At 46.0% G+C, this 14,866-nt stretch overlaps 6 non-coding genes across 6 annotated transcripts; all 6 read left to right on the top strand.

Moving 5' to 3' along the window:
• Nucleotides 1-2,065: 2,065 nt before the first annotated feature.
• LOC130328218 (U2 spliceosomal RNA) lies at nucleotides 2,066-2,256 on the top strand. The gene has a single exon (XR_008872276.1). It is a non-coding gene; the product is annotated as a U2 spliceosomal RNA (small nuclear RNA).
• Nucleotides 2,257-4,353: 2,097 nt separating this feature from the next.
• LOC130328157 (U2 spliceosomal RNA) lies at nucleotides 4,354-4,544 on the top strand. Its single transcript, XR_008872220.1, has one exon. It is a non-coding gene; the product is annotated as a U2 spliceosomal RNA (small nuclear RNA).
• A 2,077-nt stretch (nucleotides 4,545-6,621) lies between these two features.
• Nucleotides 6,622-6,812, top strand: LOC130328154 (U2 spliceosomal RNA). The gene has a single exon (XR_008872218.1). It is a non-coding gene; the product is annotated as a U2 spliceosomal RNA (small nuclear RNA).
• A 2,100-nt stretch (nucleotides 6,813-8,912) lies between these two features.
• Nucleotides 8,913-9,103, top strand: LOC130328217 (U2 spliceosomal RNA). The gene has a single exon (XR_008872275.1). It is a non-coding gene; the product is annotated as a U2 spliceosomal RNA (small nuclear RNA).
• Nucleotides 9,104-11,203: 2,100 nt separating this feature from the next.
• LOC130328153 (U2 spliceosomal RNA) lies at nucleotides 11,204-11,394 on the top strand. Its single transcript, XR_008872217.1, has one exon. It is a non-coding gene; the product is annotated as a U2 spliceosomal RNA (small nuclear RNA).
• A 2,090-nt stretch (nucleotides 11,395-13,484) lies between these two features.
• On the top strand, nucleotides 13,485-13,675 carry LOC130328258 (U2 spliceosomal RNA). Its single transcript, XR_008872291.1, has one exon. It is a non-coding gene; the product is annotated as a U2 spliceosomal RNA (small nuclear RNA).
• The last annotated feature ends 1,191 nt before the right edge of the window (nucleotides 13,676-14,866 follow it).

Here is a 14,866-nt window from a genome sequence, read left to right as displayed (position 1 = left end):
TTTCATTGCTACCTGCTTGCTGGCTAGCCAGCTTTCCAGCCCTGTGGGCCTTGCTGCTGCTGCAGCCAAAAAACAAAAGGTGGTGCTGCTGCTGCTTCTGCTGCTTCTGCTGCTTCTGCTTCTGCTTGTGTCTGGCCGCTGTTGGAGCGTCCAGGCACAGGACTTCTGCTGCTGCTGACTAAATGGCCTCCTTAATTGGATCATTTGAGTAGCCAGCACACCTGTGCAGGTAGGGCATGACATGATAGGCAGCTGCCTTGATAGCGGGTGGGTGCTGAATGTTCCTAATTGACAAAATAAGATTAATGCTTATAAAGAAATATAAAATCTCATCCCTTCCCCAATATCGCGCCACACCCCTACCCCTTAATTCCCTGGTTGAACTTGATGGACATATGTCTTTTTTCGACCGTACTAACTATGTAACTATGTAACATAACATGGGGGGGGGGGGTCTCCTGGCTGTTCACACAGGTGTGTCATTGCTGTACATTGACCATGCATTGCTTCTGTGGTATTGCAAAGGCAAAGACAAATGCTTCCAGCCATCCATTGCACTAATGGATTGGTCATCAGCTGGCTGTCTATGTCCCGCATCAATATAGACCAAAGTACAGAGGGTTAGGCTATGCTATTGTGCACCTACCTGATGCATCAGAAGGTGCGAGGCCCTTGCTAAATTCTGTGCACAGACTTTGAGATCTATACTTTAGACTGTATCTAAACCTGCTCCAACATGGACTGACATTCTGGCCTACTTTCAGCCGATGCGACTTGTCTGTCGCTGAACAGTCGCTTTTTATGTATTCAGCACCTATGTATAATGTTGTAAAAATGCTCTAGAAGCTAAAGTCGCAGAAATGTCACACATATTTGGCCTGCAACTTTCTGTGCGACAAATTCAGACAGGAAAAATCAGTATAAATCCTTAGAAAATTATCCCCCAGTGTCTCCATCTGCTGGCGGTATTGAATAAGCATTGCTGCACTGATGGGGTATGCATTAGACGAAAAAAAAGAAGAAAAAGAAGAATAATACGCCCAGAAAAGAGGCGAAAAGGAGAAAAACGTAAAAAAACGTGAAAAAAAAGTAAGAGGAAGAGAAGGGGAAAAAAAGGTGGAAATGGGTTTAAAAGTGATTTCGGCGGAGAAATATATATATATATATATATATATATATATATATATATATACGCGCACACACACACATATATATAAACGTATTCTCCGTTGAGATATTGCAGCCGCTGCTGTGTCCAGGCCCAGGAGCCTTAGCACTGTGCTGTGATGTCACTCAATACCACTGACATCACTAGGTGTAAACAACATCTCTCCTTTGCTGTGTATGTGACTATGGAGCTGTTTGGTGATGTCGTCTATTATGGCCTTCATAGAAGCAACAGGAGATTGTTGCATCCATCTAGAACCCTCAGAACTACAGTGCTATGATGTCACTCACTTCCACAGGCCTTGCAGAGTGTAAACAACAACAACCCAGCTTTGTTGTGTATGTAACCATAGGGATTTGTGATGTCACCTAGAACCTTCACAGCAGCGACAGCTTTATGAGGAGCATCAGCACTGCTCTGCCTGAGCAGAACCATCACCGCCATAGGTTGTCAAATAACCCGGGTTTAACCCACACAGGTAAGTCCAATGGGGTGCAGGCATGTCCTCTATGCTTACAGCTTCCCGTGGGTGTTGGTTTGATACCGTTTGGGGACAGCCAAGGAGGCATCTGCAGGCAACAAAGGTAGGTGTGTGCTTGTGTGTGTGTTTCCTATGCAGATCCTAAGCCCAGTGTCACATGCAAGTAGGAGGAGTAAGAAGGGTTCCTGGCAAATCCGGGTTATGGATTGCATTTAAAAAGGCCCCGTGGGAGTGCAATGGGCCCCTGTCTTGCTGCTTAGCAATAATGGTATGGGTTTAGGTTCTGCTGTGTGTACTGGTGGTTGACTGCCCCCCAGCCCAGAGTGTGCATGGAAAATTGTCTGGCAGCCTCCCTGACAGCAAGCAGTGATAGTGCCCATGAAGGGCACCTTGTTGGGCCCGCCCCTTTCACGGTTATCGCTTCTCGGCCTTTTGGCTAAGATCAAGTGTAGTATCTGTTCTTATCCGGTTAATATCTGATACGTCCCCTATCTGGGGACCATATATTAAATGGATTTTTGAGAACGGGGGCCGATTTCGAAGCTTGCTTCCGTCGCCCTATGCATTGACCCGATATGGCAGTATCTTCGGGTACAGTGCACCACCCCCTTACAGGGTTAAAAAGAAAGATTCATACTTTCATTGCTACCTGCTTGCTGGCTAGCCAGCTTTCCAGCCCTGTGGGCCTTGCTGCTGCTGCAGCCAAAAAACAAAAGGTGGTGCTGCTGCTGCTTCTGCTGCTTCTGCTGCTTCTGCTTCTGCTTGTGTCTGGCCGCTGTTGGAGCGTCCAGGCACAGGACTTCTGCTGCTGCTGACTAAATGGCCTCCTTAATTGGATCATTTGAGTAGCCAGCACACCTGTGCAGGTAGGGCATGACATGATAGGCAGCTGCCTTGATAGCGGGTGGGTGCTGAATGTTCCTAATTGACAAAATAAGATTAATGCTTATGAAGAAATATAAAATCTCATCCCTTCCCCAATATCGCGCCACACCCCTACCCCTTAATTCCCTGGTTGAACTTGATGGACATATGTCTTTTTTCGACCGTACTAACTATGTAACTATGTAACATAACATGGGGGGGGGGGGGGTCTCCTGGCTGTTCACACAGGTGTGTCATTGCTGTACATTGACCATGCATTGCTTCTGTGGTATTGCAAAGGCAAAGACAAATGCTTCCAGCCATCCATTGCACTAATGGATTGGTCATCAGCTGGCTGTCTATGTCCCGCATCAATATAGACCAAAGTACAGAGGGTTAGGCTATGCTATTGTGCACCTACCTGATGCATCAGAAGGTGCGAGGCCCTTGCTAAATTCTGTGCACAGACTTTGAGATCTATACTTTAGACTGTATCTAAACCTGCTCCAACATGGACTGACATTCTGGCCTACTTTCAGCCGATGCGACTTGTCTGTCGCTGAACAGTCGCTTTTTATGTATTCAGCACCTATGTATAATGTTGTAAAAATGCTCTAGAAGCTAAAGTCGCAGAAATGTCACACATATTTGGCCTGCAACTTTCTGTGCGACAAATTCAGACAGGAAAAATCAGTATAAATCCTTAGAAAATTATCCCCCAGTGTCTCCATCTGCTGGCGGTATTGAATAAGCATTGCTGCACTGATGGGGTATGCATTAGACGAAAAAAAAGAAGAAAAAGAAGAATAATACGCCCAGAAAAGAGGCGAAAAGGAGAAAAACGTAAAAAAACGTGAAAAAAAAGTAAGAGGAAGAGAAGGGAAAAAAAGGTGGAAATGGGTTTAAAAGTGATTTCGGCGGAGAAATATATATATATATATATATATATATATATATATATATATATACGCGCACACACACACATATATATAAACGTATTCTCCGTTGAGATATTGCAGCCGCTGCTGTGTCCAGGCCCAGGAGCCTTAGCACTGTGCTGTGATGTCACTCAATACCACTGACATCACTAGGTGTAAACAACATCTCTCCTTTGCTGTGTATGTGACTATGGAGCTGTTTGGTGATGTCGTCTATTATGGCCTTCATAGAAGCAACAGGAGATTGTTGCATCCATCTAGAACCCTCAGAACTACAGTGCTATGATGTCACTCACTTCCACAGGCCTTGCAGAGTGTAAACAACAACAACCCAGCTTTGTTGTGTATGTAACCATAGGGATTTGTGATGTCACCTAGAACCTTCACAGCAGCGACAGCTTTATGAGGAGCATCAGCACTGCTCTGCCTGAGCAGAACCATCACCGCCATAGGTTGTCAAATAACCCGGGTTTAACCCACACAGGTAAGTCCAATGGGGTGCAGGCATGTCCTCTATGCTTACAGCTTCCCGTGGGTGTTGGTTTGATACCGTTTGGGGACAGCCAAGGAGGCATCTGCAGGCAACAAAGGTAGGTGTGTGCTTGTGTGTGTGTTTCCTATGCAGATCCTAAGCCCAGTGTCACATGCAAGTAGGAGGAGTAAGAAGGGTTCCTGGCAAATCCGGGTTATGGATTGCATTTAAAAAGGCCCCGTGGGAGTGCAATGGGCCCCTGTCTTGCTGCTTAGCAATAATGGTATGGGTTTAGGTTCTGCTGTTTGTACTGGTGGTTGACTGCCCCCCAGCCCAGAGTGTGCATGGAAAATTGTCTGGCAGCCTCCCTGACAGCAAGCAGTGATAGTGCCCATGAAGGGCACCTTGTTGGGCCCGCCCTTTCACGGTTATCGCTTCTCGGCCTTTTGGCTAAGATCAAGTGTAGTATCTGTTCTTATCAGTTTAATATCTGATACGTCCCCTATCTGGGGACCATATATTAAATGGATTTTTGAGAACGGGGGCCGATTTCGAAGCTTGCTTCCGTCGCCCTATGCATTGACCCGATATGGCAGTATCTTCGGGTACAGTGCACCACCCCCTTACAGGGTTAAAAAGAAAGATTCCTACTTTCATTGCTACCTGCTTGCTGGCTAGCCAGCTAGCCAGCCCTGTGGGCCTTGCTGCTGCTGCAGCCAAAAAACAAAAGGTGGTGCTGCTGCTGCTTCTGCTGCTTCTGCTTCTGCTTGTGTCTGGCCGCTGTTGGAGCGTCCAGGCACAGGACTTCTGCTGCTGCTGACTAAATGGCCTCCTTAATTGGATCATTTGAGTAGCCAGCACACCTGTGCAGGTAGGGCATGACATGATAGGCAGCTGCCTTGATAGCGGGTGGGTGCTGAATGTTCCTAATTGACAAAATAAGATTAATGCTTATGAAGAAATATAAAATCTCATCCCTTCCCCAATATCGCGCCACACCCCTACCCCTTAATTCCCTGGTTGAACTTGATGGACATATGTCTTTTTTCGACTGTACTAACTATGTAACTATGTAACATAACATGGGGGGGGGGGGGGGTCTCCTGGCTGTTCACACAGGTGTGTCATTGCTGTACATTGACCATGCATTGCTTCTGTGGTATTGCAAAGGCAAAGACAAATGCTTCCAGCCATCCATTGCACTAATGGATTGGTCATCAGCTGGCTGTCTATGTCCCGCATCAATATAGACCAAAGTACAGAGGGTTAGGCTATGCTATTGTGCACCTACCTGATGCATCAGAAGGTGCGAGGCCCTTGCTAAATTCTGTGCACAGACTTTGAGATCTATACTTTAGACTGTATCTAAACCTGCTCCAACATGGACTGACATTCTGGCCTACTTTCAGCCGATGCGACTTGTCTGTCGCTGAACAGTCGCTTTTTATGTATTCAGCACCTATGTATAATGTTGTAAAAATGCTCTAGAAGCTAAAGTCGCAGAAATGTCACACATATTTGGCCTGCAACTTTCTGTGCGACAAATTCAGACAGGAAAAATCAGTATAAATCCTTAGAAAATTATCCCCCAGTGTCTCCATCTGCTGGCGGTATTGAATAAGCATTGCTGCACTGATGGGGTATGCATTAGACGAAAAAAAAGAAGAAAAAGAAGAATAATACGCCCAGAAAAGAGGCGAAAAGGAGAAAAACGTAAAAAAACGTGAAAAAAAAGTAAGAGGAAGAGAAGGGGAAAAAAAGGTGGAAATGGGTTTAAAAGTGATTTCGGCGGAGAAATATATATATATATATATATATATATATACGCGCACACACACACATATATATAAACGTATTCTCCGTTGAGATATTGCAGCCGCTGCTGTGTCCAGGCCCAGGAGCCTTAGCACTGTGCTGTGATGTCACTCAATACCACTGACATCACTAGGTGTAAACAACATCTCTCCTTTGCTGTGTATGTGACTATGGAGCTGTTTGGTGATGTCGTCTATTATGGCCTTCATAGAAGCAACAGGAGATTGTTGCATCCATCTAGAACCCTCAGAACTACAGTGCTATGATGTCACTCACTTCCACAGGCCTTGCAGAGTGTAAACAACAACAACCCAGCTTTGTTGTGTATGTAACCATAGGGATTTGTGATGTCACCTAGAACCTTCACAGCAGCGACAGCTTTATGAGGAGCATCAGCACTGCTCTGCCTGAGCAGAACCATCACCGCCATAGGTTGTCAAATAACCCGGGTTTAACCCACACAGGTAAGTCCAATGGGGTGCAGGCATGTCCTCTATGCTTACAGCTTCCCGTGGGTGTTGGTTTGATACCGTTTGGGGACAGCCAAGGAGGCATCTGCAGGCAACAAAGGTAGGTGTGTGCTTGTGTGTGTGTTTCCTATGCAGATCCTAAGCCCAGTGTCACATGCAAGTAGGAGGAGTAAGAAGGGTTCCTGGCAAATCCGGGTTATGGATTGCATTTAAAAAGGCCCCGTGGGAGTGCAATGGGCCCCTGTCTTGCTGCTTAGCAATAATGGTATGGGTTTAGGTTCTGCTGTGTGTACTGGTGGTTGACTGCCCCCCAGCCCAGAGTGTGCATGGAAAATTGTCTGGCAGCCTCCCTGACAGCAAGCAGTGATAGTGCCCATGAAGGGCACCTTGTTGGGCCCGCCCCTTTCACGGTTATCGCTTCTCGGCCTTTTGGCTAAGATCAAGTGTAGTATCTGTTCTTATCAGTTTAATATCTGATACGTCCCCTATCTGGGGACCATATATTAAATGGATTTTTGAGAACGGGGGCCGATTTCGAAGCTTGCTTCCGTCGCCCTATGCATTGACCCGATATGGCAGTATCTTCGGGTACAGTGCACCACCCCCTTACAGGGTTAAAAAGAAAGATTCCTACTTTCATTGCTACCTGCTTGCTGGCTAGCCAGCTTTCCAGCCCTGTGGGCCTTGCTGCTGCTGCAGCCAAAAAACAAAAGGTGGTGCTGCTGCTGCTTCTGCTGCTTCTGCTGCTTCTGCTTCTGCTTGTGTCTGGCCGCTGTTGGAGCGTCCAGGCACAGGACTTCTGCTGCTGCTGACTAAATGGCCTCCTTAATTGGATCATTTGAGTAGCCAGCACACCTGTGCAGGTAGGGCATGACATGATAGGCAGCTGCCTTGATAGCGGGTGGGTGCTGAATGTTCCTAATTGACAAAATAAGATTAATGCTTATAAAGAAATATAAAATCTCATCCCTTCCCCAATATCGCGCCACACCCCTACCCCTTAATTCCCTGGTTGAACTTGATGGACATATGTCTTTTTTCGACCGTACTAACTATGTAACTATGTAACATAACATGGGGGGGGGGGGTCTCCTGGCTGTTCACACAGGTGTGTCATTGCTGTACATTGACCATGCATTGCTTCTGTGGTATTGCAAAGGCAAAGACAAATGCTTCCAGCCATCCATTGCACTAATGGATTGGTCATCAGCTGGCTGTCTATGTCCCGCATCAATATAGACCAAAGTACAGAGGGTTAGGCTATGCTATTGTGCACCTACCTGATGCATCAGAAGGTGCGAGGCCCTTGCTAAATTCTGTGCACAGACTTTGAGATCTATACTTTAGACTGTATCTAAACCTGCTCCAACATGGACTGACATTCTGGCCTACTTTCAGCCGATGCGACTTGTCTGTCGCTGAACAGTCGCTTTTTATGTATTCAGCACCTATGTATAATGTTGTAAAAATGCTCTAGAAGCTAAAGTCGCAGAAATGTCACACATATTTGGCCTGCAACTTTCTGTGCGACAAATTCAGACAGGAAAAATCAGTATAAATCCTTAGAAAATTATCCCCCAGTGTCTCCATCTGCTGGCGGTATTGAATAAGCATTGCTGCACTGATGGGGTATGCATTAGACGAAAAAAAAGAAGAAAAAGAAGAATAATACGCCCAGAAAAGAGGCGAAAAGGAGAAAAACGTAAAAAAACGTGAAAAAAAAGTAAGAGGAAGAGAAGGGGAAAAAAAGGTGGAAATGGGTTTAAAAGTGATTTCGGCGGAGAATATATATATATATATATATATATATATATATATATATATATATATACGCGCACACACACACATATATATAAACGTATTCTCCGTTGAGATATTGCAGCCGCTGCTGTGTCCAGGCCCAGGAGCCTTAGCACTGTGCTGTGATGTCACTCAATACCACTGACATCACTAGGTGTAAACAACATCTCTCCTTTGCTGTGTATGTGACTATGGAGCTGTTTGGTGATGTCGTCTATTATGGCCTTCATAGAAGCAACAGGAGATTGTTGCATCCATCTAGAACCCTCAGAACTACAGTGCTATGATGTCACTCACTTCCACAGGCCTTGCAGAGTGTAAACAACAACAACCCAGCTTTGTTGTGTATGTAACCATAGGGATTTGTGATGTCACCTAGAACCTTCACAGCAGCGACAGCTTTATGAGGAGCATCAGCACTGCTCTGCCTGAGCAGAACCATCACCGCCATAGGTTGTCAAATAACCCGGGTTTAACCCACACAGGTAAGTCCAATGGGGTGCAGGCATGTCCTCTATGCTTACAGCTTCCCGTGGGTGTTGGTTTGATACCGTTTGGGGACAGCCAAGGAGGCATCTGCAGGCAACAAAGGTAGGTGTGTGCTTGTGTGTGTGTTTCCTATGCAGATCCTAAGCCCAGTGTCACATGCAAGTAGGAGGAGTAAGAAGGGTTCCTGGCAAATCCGGGTTATGGATTGCATTTAAAAAGGCCCCGTGGGAGTGCAATGGGCCCCTGTCTTGCTGCTTAGCAATAATGGTATGGGTTTAGGTTCTGCTGTGTGTACTGGTGGTTGACTGCCCCCCAGCCCAGAGTGTGCATGGAAAATTGTCTGGCAGCCTCCCTGACAGCAAGCAGTGATAGTGCCCATGAAGGGCACCTTGTTGGGCCCGCCCCTTTCACGGTTATCGCTTCTCGGCCTTTTGGCTAAGATCAAGTGTAGTATCTGTTCTTATCCGGTTAATATCTGATACGTCCCCTATCTGGGGACCATATATTAAATGGATTTTTGAGAACGGGGGCCGATTTCGAAGCTTGCTTCCGTCGCCCTATGCATTGACCCGATATGGCAGTATCTTCGGGTACAGTGCACCACCCCCTTACAGGGTTAAAAAGAAAGATTCATACTTTCATTGCTACCTGCTTGCTGGCTAGCCAGCTTTCCAGCCCTGTGGGCCTTGCTGCTGCTGCAGCCAAAAAACAAAAGGTGGTGCTGCTGCTGCTTCTGCTGCTTCTGCTGCTTCTGCTTCTGCTTGTGTCTGGCCGCTGTTGGAGCGTCCAGGCACAGGACTTCTGCTGCTGCTGACTAAATGGCCTCCTTAATTGGATCATTTGAGTAGCCAGCACACCTGTGCAGGTAGGGCATGACATGATAGGCAGCTGCCTTGATAGCGGGTGGGTGCTGAATGTTCCTAATTGACAAAATAAGATTAATGCTTATGAAGAAATATAAAATCTCATCCCTTCCCCAATATCGCGCCACACCCCTACCCCTTAATTCCCTGGTTGAACTTGATGGACATATGTCTTTTTTCGACCGTACTAACTATGTAACTATGTAACATAACATGGGGGGGGGGGGGGTCTCCTGGCTGTTCACACAGGTGTGTCATTGCTGTACATTGACCATGCATTGCTTCTGTGGTATTGCAAAGGCAAAGACAAATGCTTCCAGCCATCCATTGCACTAATGGATTGGTCATCAGCTGGCTGTCTATGTCCCGCATCAATATAGACCAAAGTACAGAGGGTTAGGCTATGCTATTGTGCACCTACCTGATGCATCAGAAGGTGCGAGGCCCTTGCTAAATTCTGTGCACAGACTTTGAGATCTATACTTTAGACTGTATCTAAACCTGCTCCAACATGGACTGACATTCTGGCCTACTTTCAGCCGATGCGACTTGTCTGTCGCTGAACAGTCGCTTTTTATGTATTCAGCACCTATGTATAATGTTGTAAAAATGCTCTAGAAGCTAAAGTCGCAGAAATGTCACACATATTTGGCCTGCAACTTTCTGTGCGACAAATTCAGACAGGAAAAATCAGTATAAATCCTTAGAAAATTATCCCCCAGTGTCTCCATCTGCTGGCGGTATTGAATAAGCATTGCTGCACTGATGGGGTATGCATTAGACGAAAAAAAAGAAGAAAAAGAAGAATAATACGCCCAGAAAAGAGGCGAAAAGGAGAAAAACGTAAAAAAACGTGAAAAAAAAGTAAGAGGAAGAGAAGGGAAAAAAAGGTGGAAATGGGTTTAAAAGTGATTTCGGCGGAGAAATATATATATATATATATATATATATATATATATATATATATATACGCGCACACACACACATATATATAAACGTATTCTCCGTTGAGATATTGCAGCCGCTGCTGTGTCCAGGCCCAGGAGCCTTAGCACTGTGCTGTGATGTCACTCAATACCACTGACATCACTAGGTGTAAACAACATCTCTCCTTTGCTGTGTATGTGACTATGGAGCTGTTTGGTGATGTCGTCTATTATGGCCTTCATAGAAGCAACAGGAGATTGTTGCATCCATCTAGAACCCTCAGAACTACAGTGCTATGATGTCACTCACTTCCACAGGCCTTGCAGAGTGTAAACAACAACAACCCAGCTTTGTTGTGTATGTAACCATAGGGATTTGTGATGTCACCTAGAACCTTCACAGCAGCGACAGCTTTATGAGGAGCATCAGCACTGCTCTGCCTGAGCAGAACCATCACCGCCATAGGTTGTCAAATAACCCGGGTTTAACCCACACAGGTAAGTCCAATGGGGTGCAGGCATGTCCTCTATGCTTACAGCTTCCCGTGGGTGTTGGTTTGATACCGTTTGGGGACAGCCAAGGAGGCATCTGCAGGCAACAAAGGTAGGTGTGTGCTTGTGTGTGTGTTTCCTATGCAGATCCTAAGCCCAGTGTCACATGCAAGTAGGAGGAGTAAGAAGGGTTCCTGGCAAATCCGGGTTATGGATTGCATTTAAAAAGGCCCCGTGGGAGTGCAATGGGCCCCTGTCTTGCTGCTTAGCAATAATGGTATGGGTTTAGGTTCTGCTGTGTGTACTGGTGGTTGACTGCCCCCCAGCCCAGAGTGTGCATGGAAAATTGTCTGGCAGCCTCCCTGACAGCAAGCAGTGATAGTGCCCATGAAGGGCACCTTGTTGGGCCCGCCCCTTTCACGGTTATCGCTTCTCGGCCTTTTGGCTAAGATCAAGTGTAGTATCTGTTCTTATCAGTTTAATATCTGATACGTCCCCTATCTGGGGACCATATATTAAATGGATTTTTGAGAACGGGGGCCGATTTCGAAGCTTGCTTCCGTCGCCCTATGCATTGACCCGATATGGCAGTATCTTCGGGTACAGTGCACCACCCCCTTACAGGGTTAAAAAGAAAGATTCCTACTTTCATTGCTACCTGCTTGCTGGCTAGCCAGCTAGCCAGCCCTGTGGGCCTTGCTGCTGCTGCAGCCAAAAAACAAAAGGTGGTGCTGCTGCTGCTTCTGCTGCTTCTGCTTCTGCTTGTGTCTGGCCGCTGTTGGAGCGTCCAGGCACAGGACTTCTGCTGCTGCTGACTAAATGGCCTCCTTAATTGGATCATTTGAGTAGCCAGCACACCTGTGCAGGTAGGGCATGACATGATAGGCAGCTGCCTTGATAGCGGGTGGGTGCTGAATGTTCCTAATTGACAAAATAAGATTAATGCTTATGAAGAAATATAAAATCTCATCCCTTCCCCAATATCGCGCCACACCCCTACCCCTTAATTCCCTGGTTGAACTTGATGGACATATGTCTTTTTTCGACCGTACTAACTATGTAACTATGTAACATAACATGGGGGGGGGGGGGGTCTCCTGGCTGTTCACACAGGTGTGTCATTGCTGTACATTGACCATGCATTGCTTCTGTGGTATTGCAAAGGCAAAGACAAATGCTTCCAGCCATCCATTGCACTAATGGATTGGTCATCAGCTGGCTGTCTATGTCCCGCATCAATATAGACCAAAGTACAGAGGGTTAGGCTATGCTATTGTGCACCTACCTGATGCATCAGAAGGTGCGAGGCCCTTGCTAAATTCTGTGCACAGACTTTGAGATCTATACTTTAGACTGTATCTAAACCTGCTCCAACATGGACTGACATTCTGGCCTACTTTCAGCCGATGCGACTTGTCTGTCGCTGAACAGTCGCTTTTTATGTATTCAGCACCTATGTATAATGTTGTAAAAATGCTCTAGAAGCTAAAGTCGCAGAAATGTCACACATATTTGGCCTGCAACTTTCTGTGCGACAAATTCAGACAGGAAAAATCAGTATAAATCCTTAGAAAATTATCCCCCAGTGTCTCCATCTGCTGGCGGTATTGAATAAGCATTGCTGCACTGATGGGGTATGCATTAGACGAAAAAAAAAGAAGAAAAAGAAGAATAATACGCCCAGAAAAGAGGCGAAAAGGAGAAAAACGTAAAAAAACGTGAAAAAAAAGTAAGAGGAAGAGAAGGGAAAAAAAGGTGGAAATGGGTTTAAAAGTGATTTCGGCGGAGAAATATATATATATATATATATATATATATATATATATATATATACGCGCACACACACACATATATATAAACGTATTCTCCGTTGAGATATTGCAGCCGCTGCTGTGTCCAGGCCCAGGAGCCTTAGCACTGTGCTGTGATGTCACTCAATACCACTGACATCACTAGGTGTAAACAACATCTCTCCTTTGCTGTGTATGTGACTATGGAGCTGTTTGGTGATGTCGTCTATTATGGCCTTCATAGAAGCAACAGGAGATTGTTGCATCCATCTAGAACCCTCAGAACTACAGTGCTATGATGTCACTCACTTCCACAGGCCTTGCAGAGTGTAAACAACAACAACCCAGCTTTGTTGTGTATGTAACCATAGGGATTTGTGATGTCACCTAGAACCTTCACAGCAGCGACAGCTTTATGAGGAGCATCAGCACTGCTCTGCCTGAGCAGAACCATCACCGCCATAGGTTGTCAAATAACCCGGGTTTAACCCACACAGGTAAGTCCAATGGGGTGCAGGCATGTCCTCTATGCTTACAGCTTCCCGTGGGTGTTGGTTTGATACCGTTTGGGGACAGCCAAGGAGGCATCTGCAGGCAACAAAGGTAGGTGTGTGCTTGTGTGTGTGTTTCCTATGCAGATCCTAAGCCCAGTGTCACATGCAAGTAGGAGGAGTAAGAAGGGTTCCTGGCAAATCCGGGTTATGGATTGCATTTAAAAAGGCCCCGTGGGAGTGCAATGGGCCCCTGTCTTGCTGCTTAGCAATAATGGTATGGGTTTAGGTTCTGCTGTGTGTACTGGTGGTTGACTGCCCCCCAGCCCAGAGTGTGCATGGAAAATTGTCTGGCAGCCTCCCTGACAGCAAGCAGTGATAGTGCCCATGAAGGGCACCTTGTTGGGCCCGCCCCTTTCACGGTTATCGCTTCTCGGCCTTTTGGCTAAGATCAAGTGTAGTATCTGTTCTTATCAGTTTAATATCTGATACGTCCCCTATCTGGGGACCATATATTAAATGGATTTTTGGGAACGGGGGCCGATTTCGAAGCTTGCTTCCGTCGCCCTATGCATTGACCCGATATGGCAGTATCTTCGGGTACAGTGCACCACCCCCTTACAGGGTTAAAAAGAAAGATTCCTACTTTCATTGCTACCTGCTTGCTGGCTAGCCAGCTAGCCAGCCCTGTGGGCCTTGCTGCTGCTGCAGCCAAAAAACAAAAGGTGGTGCTGCTGCTGCTTCTGCTGCTTCTGCTTCTGCTTGTGTCTGGCCGCTGTTGGAGCGTCCAGGCACAGGACTTCTGCTGCTGCTGACTAAATGGCCTCCTTAATTGGATCATTTGAGTAGCCAGCACACCTGTGCAGGTAGGGCATGACATGATAGGCAGCTGCCTTGATAGCGGGTGGGTGCTGAATGTTCCTAATTGACAAAATAAGATTAATGCTTATGAAGAAATATAAAATCTCATCCCTTCCCCAATATCGCGCCACACCCCTACCCCTTAATTCCCTGGTTGAACTTGATGGACATATGTCTTTTTTCGACCGTACTAACTATGTAACTATGTAACATAACATGGGGGGGGGGGGGGTCTCCTGGCTGTTCACACAGGTGTGTCATTGCTGTACATTGACCATGCATTGCTTCTGTGGTATTGCAAAGGCAAAGACAAATGCTTCCAGCCATCCATTGCACTAATGGATTGGTCATCAGCTGGCTGTCTATGTCCCGCATCAATATAGACCAAAGTACAGAGGGTTAGGCTATGCTATTGTGCACCTACCTGATGCATCAGAAGGTGCGAGGCCCTTGCTAAATTCTGTGCACAGACTTTGAGATCTATACTTTAGACTGTATCTAAACCTGCTCCAACATGGACTGACATTCTGGCCTACTTTCAGCCGATGCGACTTGTCTGTCGCTGAACAGTCGCTTTTTATGTATTCAGCACCTATGTATAATGTTGTAAAAATGCTCTAGAAGCTAAAGTCGCAGAAATGTCACACATATTTGGCCTGCAACTTTCTGTGCGACAAATTCAGACAGGAAAAATCAGTATAAATCCTTAGAAAATTATCCCCCAGTGTCTCCATCTGCTGGCGGTATTGAATAAGCATTGCTGCACTGATGGGGTATGCATTAGACGAAAAAAAAGAAGAAAAAGAAGAATAATACGCCCAGAAAAGAGGCGAAAAGGAGAAAAACGTAAAAAAACGTGAAAAAAAAGTAAGAGGAAGAGAAGGGAAAAAAAGGTGGAAATGGGTTTAAAAGTGATTTCGGCGGAGAAATATATATATATATATAT

The sequence above is a fragment of the Hyla sarda genome, unplaced genomic scaffold (genome assembly GCF_029499605.1).
Source record: "Hyla sarda isolate aHylSar1 unplaced genomic scaffold, aHylSar1.hap1 scaffold_305, whole genome shotgun sequence".
NCBI classification, from domain to species: domain Eukaryota; kingdom Metazoa; phylum Chordata; class Amphibia; order Anura; family Hylidae; genus Hyla; species Hyla sarda.
This window is presented reverse-complemented; position numbering and strand designations above follow the sequence as displayed.